Genomic DNA, 10,964 nt, shown 5'->3' on the forward strand with positions numbered 1-10,964 from the left:
AACATCCTCCAGACACTCTCCAGACATCCACCAAACATCCTCCAGACATCCACCAGACACCATCCAGACATCCTCCTGACATTCTCAAACATCTTCCAGACATCCACCAGACACCCTCCAGACATCCTCCAAATATCCACCAAACATCCTCCAGACATCCACCAGACACTCTCCAGACATCCTTCAGACACCCTCCAGACACCCTCCAGACATCCTCAAACATCCTCCAGACATCCTCCAGACACTCTCCAGACATCCACCAGACATCCACCAAACATCCTCCAGACATCCTCCAGACATTCTCAAACATCTTCCAGACATCCACCAGACACCCTCCAGACATCCTCCAAACATCCACCAAACATCCTCCAGACATCCACAGACACTCTCCAGACATCCTTCAGACACCCTCCAGACATCCTTCTGACACTCTCAAACATCCTCCAGACATCCTCCAGATACTCTCCAGACATCCACCAGACATCCACCAAACATCCTCCAGACATCCACCAGACACCCTCCAGACATCCTCCTGACATTCTCAAACATCCTCCAGACATCCTTCAGACACTCTCCAGACATCCACCAGACATCCACCAAACATCCTCCAGACATCCATCAGACACTCTCCAGACATCCTTCAGACACCCTCCAGACATCCTCCTGACATTCTCAAACATCCTCCAGACATCCTCCAGACATCCACCAAACATTCTCCAAACATCCTCCAGACATCCACCAGACACTCTCCAGACATCCACCAAACATCCTCCAAACATCCTCCAGACATCCTTCAGACACTCTCCAGACATCCACCAGACATCCACCAGACTTTCTCCAAACATCCTTCAAACATCCACCAAACATCCTCCAGACATCCACCAGACACTCTCCAGACATCCTCCAGACATCCACCAAACATCCTCCAAACATCCTCCAGACATCCTTCAGACACTCTCCAGACACTCTCCAGACATCCACCAGACATCCAACAGACATTCTCCAAACATCCTTCAAACATCCTCCAAACATCCTCCAGACATCCTCCAGACACTCTCCAAACATCCTCTAGACTTCCTCCAGACACTCTCGAAACATCCTCCAAACATCCTCCAGACACTCTCCAAACATCCTCCTGACATCCTCTAGACTTCCTCCAGAGACTCTCCAAACATCCTCAAAACATCCTCCAAACATCCTCCTGACATCCTCTAGACTTCCTCCAGACACTCTCCAAACATCCTCCAAACATCCTCCAGACACTCTCCAAACATCCTCCTGACATCCTCTAGACTTCCTCCAGACACTCTCCAAACATCCTCCAAACATCCTCCAGACACTCTCCAAAAATCCTCCTGACATCCTCTAGACTTCCTCCAGACACTCTCCAAACATCCTCCAAACATCCTCCAGACACTCTCCAAAAATCCTCCTGACATCCTCTAGACTTCCTCCAGACACTCTCCAAACATCCTCCAAACATCCTCCAGACACTCTCCAAAAATCCTCCTGACATCCTCTAGACTTCCTCCAGACACTCTCCAAACATCCTCCAAACATCCTCCAGACACTCTCCAAACATCTTCCAAAGTCTCCCCTCCAACTCCAGAGGAGTAAGAATGATGAAATGAGAGTTTTCAACAGTTTTTAGACTCTACATCAAATCTTTGGTCGTGTCCACACTCTCATTCATCCTGTCGGTCATAAAAGTTGACCAAACAAGAAAATTCTGTCAAACCTGTATAACTTTCTTGAAACAAAAGGAGATGTTCTTCTCATTCACCATTAGGACTAGAGGTCGACCGATATAGGATTTTGCCGATACCGATAACTATGTTGGGAAGACAAGCCGATAACCGATTAATCGGCCGATAGTTTTTAAAATTGATACTGAATGAAAAAATCAACATTTAAAGTAGAGATGCACCGATACCACTTTTTCTCTTCCGATTGTGATACCGGAAATCTCAGTATCGTCCGATCCGATAACAGTGTTGATATTTGCATAATCAGTTTAGAATATCTTTACATTATTGTGTGGAATAATTGGGAGATCTCTTGAATATGTAAAGAAACACAAACCTCTAACGACACAATATTTCAATATAAATGTATAGATTATTAAGAAACACTTTATTATTAAGTAGTTTACTGGATAATGTAGCAGCAACATTAACAGGAATTCCAGTCTTCAAGTCTTCAGTAGAAAGAAACCAGAGTTTAATTTATTTATTTATTTTGTTGCAAAAAATGTTTGAACTTGTATCTGGACTTTAAAGGATTCAGATCTCTTTGTTCATTTAGTTGTAAGACATCAGTCCACTTTTCATTCACAGTTATTATTTAGAACCCATTCAATTAAAATATTGTTATAAACAAATACTAATGATGACAATCAGAATAAATAGTTATTATTATTATTATTATTATTATTATTATTGACTTTTCATTTTAAATACAACAGTAATATATATAAGTTGTGCACTTTTTAAACCCCTCACGGTTTTATTTTGTCATTCTGAAGTCTCCAGGACGTCCAGATTCAGTGATATTTTTTTGGTATTTTGCGCTGATATGCTCGTTTAAATTCTTAAAGAAACTCAAAAAGGCATCAGAGATAGTTTTTATTTCGCCTCTAGAGGGCTCTCATACTGTATAATGACAGCGCCCTTCCCAGCCGCTCCAGCACCGGACACAACGGGACACAACGGGGGAAATTATCGGTGGGGATTTTTGCCGATAACCGAAAGTTCCAGAAATCATAATCGGTGCAGATTAATCTGCAAAACCGATATATCGGTCGACCTCTAATTAGGACTGCACAATTAATCAGAACAATAATCAATGTTATAATTATGGATTCACTAATTGTGAAAAGTGTCAATTACAGTTTTACATGCATTAAAGTTTCTCTGAACATGTTTGTTTGCAGTACTTTTATAATCAATCAGATGTCTGAGGAATTTAAAGGTGTGATGAGACCAGCTGTGAGTCAGAGCGAATAGTACCAGCAGTAGTTCAATGATTTGGGATTCGGTCTCACCGCATGTCCCATTGATGCTCGCAGTGTAGAACAAAACTAACAGCAACACTTGATCTACAGAAAGAGACCGCTTCAGTGATGTTCTAGCATGTTCTTCATGGAACTGGATGGGATTGTAAGTAGTAACTCTTCCTGAGACGCCCCACTGAGCGAAGATTGCAAATTCACACCTCATTGTTGCCCTTCCACATCTGTCCCGTTCTCTCCTCCTCATCCTCATCCGTTCCCCTTCAGCTCAGAATCACCTCAAACTCACCTGAGATCTGAATGGAACAAAAGACCTCATCTGATGTATAGAAATAATGTAACTAGTGTAACATGTTTGGTATCATTTAAAGTGTCTCAGTGCGTCTGGTAAACTGGTCTCATCCTCTCAGCCATAACGAAAAGCAAAAAGAAGTAATAAAATATGAGAAATGTGGTGTGCCCCTTAAAGGTGTGCCCTCCCCCAGATCCTCCATACAAACTACATCCTGTATGTAAATCCACAGGAAGTTGTTTCTCCCCCCTTTATTTTGAGCTCAGTTGCTCTTTTCCTCCTCAGTGCTGTTTGGCATGTCGGGGCTGCTGCTGTTTGAGAGGTTCGACTTGACAATCTCCGTCACACTTTAATCTATAAAAGTCTCACTAGAATTTAAACTGGTCACATCAGTTTTGATGTCTGCGCTCCACAATATCGAGGGAAGCCGGTTGTTGCACGTGCGCACCAGAGAGAAGAGCAGATCATGATCCTGAGATCGTTACACTCGTGAGAAAGTGCAGATGAGAAGTCTTTATCTGTTTATGAGATTATCATTAAATCTGCCTCAGCAGTCTTAAACAGTCGATCACTTGTGCGACCGCCGAAACATCTTCAATGGGAGAACGATGATCTTTCCCTGCTGTCCACGACCCAGTCCGACTAGACCAGTTGAGAAACACTGTTTTAACACACACAAACACACACACATACACTCTCACACACACACACACACACACTCTTCAAAACATGCAGAATATGCTCAGCTAGAGGACGACCAGTGGCTATTGGATTTAGCGTTCCTGACCGATCTCACTGACCTGCTGAATGATTTTAATTTAGAGCTGCAGGGTAAAGATGAACATGTAATCAACATGATCAGTTCAGTGAACACATTTAAAAGCAAGCTGGCAATGATGTTGGTTTAATACATTTCTGAATATCTTCAAACATTTTAATTCACACTCAATATTGGGTGTCCAGTAGATTTACTTGTACAACTTCCTGCTTGCAGTTCCTGTCTGAGCTCTTCCGCTGAGCTCTGCTGCCGTTAACAAACACTTACTTGATGTTACCTGCAGAGGGGGTCATAATGCTGTTATCTCATCACCAGCAGTGACAAGAGTCAATAAAACATGATACAGAGTTTCCATCTTCAGTCACTAGGAGGAGTTACAGCAGTGAGATCAGCATTAGAAGAGTCATTCAGTCTGTATGTCATTACACCAGCAGCACTGACGACATTACAGGAAATTCATTGCAGGAAATATTCTAAATTGTGTGCATGATATCAGTTGATCACAACGGACCAATATGTGATGCTAAAACACTTTTATATGGTAAAAAGTTTGTGGAAACTGAAGCACTTACACCCATTTGTGCTTGATGAGCATTTCATTGTAAAACTATTGACATTGTTGTTCTCATTCATCTCAAAGGTGTTCAGAAGGGGTTCAGGACAGTCAAGTTGTTCCACATCAGCCTCCGTAAATCATGTTTATATGGACCTCACTGTGTACACGAGGGTTTTATTATACTGGAACAGAAACAGAATTTGCTGAATTTGCTGTAGCATTAAGAAGTATCTTCACTAGAATAAAAAGATCAAGTCAAACTGATTTTCATGAACTTTGTGTTTGTCACTTAGTAACAAAAACATCTAGGTTACGTATGTAACCCCCGTTCCCCGATGGAGGGAACGAGACGTTGTGTCGAAGAAGCGACACTAGGGGTCTCTCTTGAGCACCGAATATGCCTCTGAACTATGAAAAAAGGCCAATGAGAAGTTGGCAGACAGTATTTGCATACCCGCTCCCTGGACATACGGGTATTTAAGCGGGCAAATACGAGAGTTCATTCAGGATTTTTCTGAGGAGCCGGAAATGGTCACAACAGTGGCTCGGCTCAGCGACGTGGCAGGGAGGACACAACATCTCGTTCCCTCCATCAAGGAACGGGGGTTACATACGTAACCTAGACGTTCCCGTCTGTCGCTCACTTCAACGTTGTGTCGAAGAAGCAACACTAGGGGTCCAATTTAAATCATTCCATGCGCTGAGCCGTGTACGTGTACTGCTGACACAAGAGCGGGCAGGTATTTTCATGTGCAAACACGACCAGCTGTATCAGGCTGCACGTACCCTTCCACAATGCCCTATAAAGTTGTCGGAATCCTTCTGGTTACCCTAACAAGGGGAACAAGGCTACGCTTGCCAACCTGGGAATGGGCCAAGCCTGACTGGGCCTCTTTTCTCTCTATGTTTCTCTGCATAGAGCAGAATGGCCGGGGCCCTTACACGCATCAAAGGAAGGGGGTCTTATAGAGAGGAAGACCCTGCAGAGACCACACCTACCCTGAAGGGGAGGTAAAGGTGCTGAATACATCACATGGGTTTTTAGGCGACATGTGGAAATGGTGCGGAGGTAGACCCAACCTCGTCAGGGGGGGGGGGTTGCTATACTACAGTGACCGGAGGGCAGCTTGGAACTGGCTAAGGGAGACACGGGTCAGTTCCTCTGCTGAACTGCGGACCCACAAGGACTAGGGAGGAATCATCCAGGGATACGAGAGATGGGATCTCCTGGGAGAAAAAGGCACATGGTTTTACCTCAGCTGAGGGAAAGGGCGCTAGGTGCAAGCGATTCACCCGGACAGTTCGTCAGTGTGTTACCGAGTTCTATGGGCTCGGACCTGAGAGACCACGGGATACTGACTCAACCCGGAGATTGTAAAATCTCGCGAAGGTATTAGGTGTTGCCCAACCCGCTGCTCTACAAATGTCTGCCAGGGAGGTTCCCCTGGCCAGTGCCCACGAGGACGTGGAGTTAGACTTTGTCTGAGGCGAGGGGGACTTAGCCGCAGGGGGACGCCCTCGGCGAGCAGACGGGGCATGGCCCATGGCGGCAGGCTTGTAACGGGGCATGATGTGAGATATGGCCTCTGTCTGTTTCTTCACCACGGAGAACTGCTGGGCGAAGACCTCGACGGTGTCGCTAAAGAGGCCGAACTAGGAGACAGGGGCGTTGAGGAAGCGAGCTTTGTCGGTTTCACGCATCTCGACCAGGTTCAACTACAGATGACGTTCCTGCACCACGAGCGTGGCCATCGCATGCCCGAGTGATGCGCTGTGACCTTCGTGGCTCTAAGGGCGAGGTCGGTCACTGAGCGCAGTTCCTGCAGCACATCGGGATCAGGGCTACCCCCGTGCAGATCTCTGAGCGCCTTGGCCTAGTGGACTTGCAGGAGGGCCATGGTGTGCAGGGTGGAAGTGGCATGTCCGGCGGCGCTGTAGGCCTTCGCAGTGAGCGAGGATGTTGTCCTACAGGGCTTGGAGGGGAGAACAGGGCGACCCCGCCAGGTGGTAGGGCTTCCGGGGCCTAAGTGGGGCGCAACCACCCTATCCACCTGGGGAATCGCCGTGTACCTGTGGGCCGCTTCGCCGTCGAGGGTAGTGAGAGCGGATGAGCGAGTGGCGTTGTGACGAGTGGAGAGAGGTGCTCTCCACGATGACGTCAGCTCATCATGAACCTCCGGGAAAAATGGGACGGGACGGGGACGGGGGTGGTGAGGCTGTGAGCAGTGCCCGTACCCCAGGAACCAGTCATCCAACCGCGATGGCTGTGGGGAGGATGGAGGGTTCCAATCCAACCCCACACTAGCGGCGGCCCGGGAAAGCATGTCGGTCATCTGCGCATCAGCCTCAGCGTTGTCGTGCTGGCCCAAAAGGCGCAGCCCAGGGGAGTCCTCAGCGTCAGATGCCGCACTCTCCGATGCAGCGGCGAGCTCATCCACTTCGAGCTCAAGAGGATATGCAGACTGGCTGTGAGGCGAGCCGCTGTTACCTCGAGCACGGACGTGAGTCAACGAGTGTGCCGGGGGTGGGTGGTCCGAGGGGGCATACCTGGCGGAGCTGCACCGCTGCCATCCCCAGATCGCCTCCAGCGCCAGCCGCATCATCCTCAATCCCGTGGGAAGGAGGAGCAATGTGGGGGGCGTCTGGAGTGGATTGCTTTCTATTGAAGGCAAGCCGCGACTGCAACATTGCCTCGCAGTAAGAGCATGAACCATCCACAAACGCAGCCTCGGTGTGATTGCTGCCCAGACACACGAGACAACGCCTGTGGCCGTCTGAAGCAGAGAGCACTGTACCGCCTCCAGGAACAGTGTTAAAACAATAGATTACTTGATACATTTGTGCATTTAAAACAGTTTTATGCATGTGAACCATTAAGATGGTTGTGTTGAACTCATCAGTGGTTGTCTTGATGGATCTTCTCATGTGTTGAGTCAGTTGACTGAAAGCAGCTGTGGTTAAACTGGCATGTTTGATTGTGGTTTGTAGGAACCAAAGAGCCATGAACTGCTGTGAACTAAAGACACGGTTCTGAATCTAGTTTTGACCGCTGTAGGATGAAGATTAGAAATCTGATAAAAGGCCAAACATGAGAATATCTGTCAGATCCACCTGTCAGGAAACTCCTGGACTTAAATAGAAAAAATGAGCTGCAGTAGATCATGAGAGAGATAAAGATCAAACGTAGATCTGGATGTGGAGTAAAATGAAGGATGACGTGTCTGAAGTTCACACATTTATTTCTGAGAGTGAGACTGAGGTCATTTTATCTTCTCTTTTTATTCTCAATGTGTTATTTTCCATCCCACTGGACTTCAACTTGTAACAGACAGTTTAATGTTTATATGTAAATGAAATGTACTCTTAATAATAATACATGTTTATATTTGCTTGTTGTTGGTGGTGTTATCCACTCCTGCATTCATTTGATCCAAGTCGCAAGTACATTTTTTGTTATTGAAAGGCCAAATGAGATCTCTTGTATTTTGTGGATAATCATCTTGTAAAATATCATCTAACATTGTACCATACTGAAAACTGAGCCTTGATATCAGTGTTTCCTCAGCTACCTCACCGGACATTAAAATATGAGGGGTGTTCCGCGATGGGTGATCAGGGTTCCCACTCTTTTCAAGGCAAAAGTTTCCAAGACATTTTATGTAATATTTCAGCAAAAATACACACGTCCATTTAAATTGAGCTTTTATTTTGCCATTTCTGTGTGTTTTTGACTGTAGTTAAGATAAGCAGTTCACTATATGACAAAGTGCGATTATTAAGCTGTGATTTAATTAAATACATATATGTGTCGTACACTTCAAATACTCTGTCATCTACTGGTAACCGCGGTATAAGCAGACTCCGATAGTTGAATGAAAATTAATTGACGTCCCAGGGCTCCAGACTCTGAGTATAATGGTCACAAATGTGACCAAAAATAAATGATTGTGACAATAATTTAAAATCTAGTTGAAATTAGCGACAGTCATGTTGTGTTTGTGTGTTCATATGCGGTTTCTTCAGATATCATCTTGTGAGATATTGAATGCATCTTTAGAGCGTGCACGAGTGTGTCTGGCGCTGCTTTTCACCCTTTCTGGTGAGATGAGCTCGCTGCACACAACAACAAACACAGCGCGAGCCATCGTGTCCGATTCATGATCAAATTACTATTTTAATCTGGGTCTTTTTAATCAATCACCCAGAAACAACTCAGTTTTTGAACTTGCGAGCTCAGGTTAAGCCCAAACACGAAGGGCGTTCGCATACTGGACACTTGAAGCAAATACAGTCATCAGCAGAGTGCACGAGCACTGAACACGTGCGGCCCGATTTTTCTAACTGTCAAGTCAAGTCAATTTTATTTGTATAGCGCCTTTCACAACACACATCGTTTCAAAGCAGCTTAACAGAATATCAGCATTAACAGACGATAAAACTGTAATGTCTATAAAGTCGATTAATCATCATTGTGTAATTTAGATAAAATACGATTTTTAATAGTGTTTAAAAATAATTAAATGATAATTGTATTAATAACCCCAGTGAGCAAACTGTGCATATATAGTGCAAGGGAATGTAATGGTAGAAGAGGTAGCATGTGTTGGATAATATAAATAGACTTAACTGTGTATTGCACATAATTATTGTTCAATGGGGCAGTTTTAATTGTTCATGAGATGGATAGCCTGAGGGAAAAAACTGTTCCTGTGCCTGATGGTTCTGGTGATCAGTGCTCTGTAGCGCCGGCCAGAAGGCAACAGTTCAGAAAGGTAATGGACTGGGTGAGTGGGTCCAGAGTGATTTTACCAGCCCCTTTCCCTCACTCTGGAAGTGTACAGTTCTTGCAGGTTGGGCAGGGGGCAACCAATAATCCACTCACCAGTCCGAACTGTCCTCTGTAGTCTTCTAATATCCGATTTCATAGCTGCACCAAACCAGACAGTTATTGAAGTGCAGAGGACAGACTCAATGACTGCTGAGTAGAACTGGATCAGCAGCACCTCTGGCAGGTTGAACTTCCTCAACTGGCGAAGGAAGTACAACCTCTGATGGGCCTTTTCACAATGGAGTCAATGTGGGTCTCCCACTTCAGGTCCTGTGAGATGGTAGTGCCCAGGAACCTGAATGTCTCCACTGCTGCCACAGTGCTGTTTAGAATGGTGAGGGGGGTCAGTGTCGGGGTGTTCCTTTTAAAGTCCACTATCATCTCCACCATTATGAGCGTCTTCAGATCCAGGTTTGTTTTGACTGCACCAGTGAGCCAGCTGTTCAACCTCCCTTCTGTATACAGACTCATCTTCATCTTGGATGAGGCCGATGATAGTGGTGCCATCTGGAGCTTGACAGAGGGGTCCTTGGCGGTGCAGTCGTTTGTCACTGTTGTTTGCGATGCAGTCACCAGTGCTGATCATACAGGTGCTGGAAGTGAATTTCCTGGTCCCAGTAGCTGCTGCATGTCTGTCAGAAAGCTGGTGATCCACTGACAGATAGACATGAGAGGTCTGTCCAGATGTTGCAGGATATGATGCAATCCCATGTTGACTGCATCATCCACAGACCTGTTTGCTCGATTAGCAAATTGACGGGGATCTAGAAAGGGTCCAGTGATGTCCTTCTGGTGGGCCAACATATTTCATGACCACAGACATCAGGGCGATGGTTCTGTATTCATTAAGTCCTGTGATTTTGGGTTTCTTGATGCATGGGACTTCACACTGCTCCAATGATCTATTGAAGATCAGTGTGAAGATGGGGGTCAGCTGGTTAGCACATGATCTAATACATACGTGTGAAACACCATCTGGGCCCTGTACTTTCCTTATCTTTTGTTTTCGGGAGACATGGGACACATCATCTTCACAGATCTTAAGTGCAGGTTGAGTAGCAGGAGGGGGGTTGCAGGAGGTGTTGGTGTTGGTATGAAGTGAAGGTCAGAGCGGGTGTGGGGTGTGAGATTGGGCCTTTTTAAATCTACAGTAGAACACATTCAAGTCATCAGCCAGATGTTGGTCCCCAACAAGGTTGGGGACAGGAGTCCTGTAATTCGTAGGTTGTTTCATGCCACTCCACACTTATGCAGGATCATTGGCTGAAAACTTGTCACACTTTGGGGCCGATCAGGGGCGGACTGGCCATCAGGAGAATCGAACGGGCCAGTGGGTCGGCCGCCAATCGGCCCGAGATAAGCTAAATTTAGCCGCTGCGTTATGCAAAATGGAACACAAAACGGCTTCGTGATAGTCTCAGTCTATCTCTCTCTCTCTCTCTCTCACTCAGTCTCTCTCTCTCAATTCAAAGGGTCTTTATTAGCATGAATGTAAACAAT

This window comes from Xyrauchen texanus, chromosome 48 (assembly GCF_025860055.1).
Source record: "Xyrauchen texanus isolate HMW12.3.18 chromosome 48, RBS_HiC_50CHRs, whole genome shotgun sequence".
Lineage (NCBI taxonomy): Eukaryota > Metazoa > Chordata > Actinopteri > Cypriniformes > Catostomidae > Xyrauchen > Xyrauchen texanus.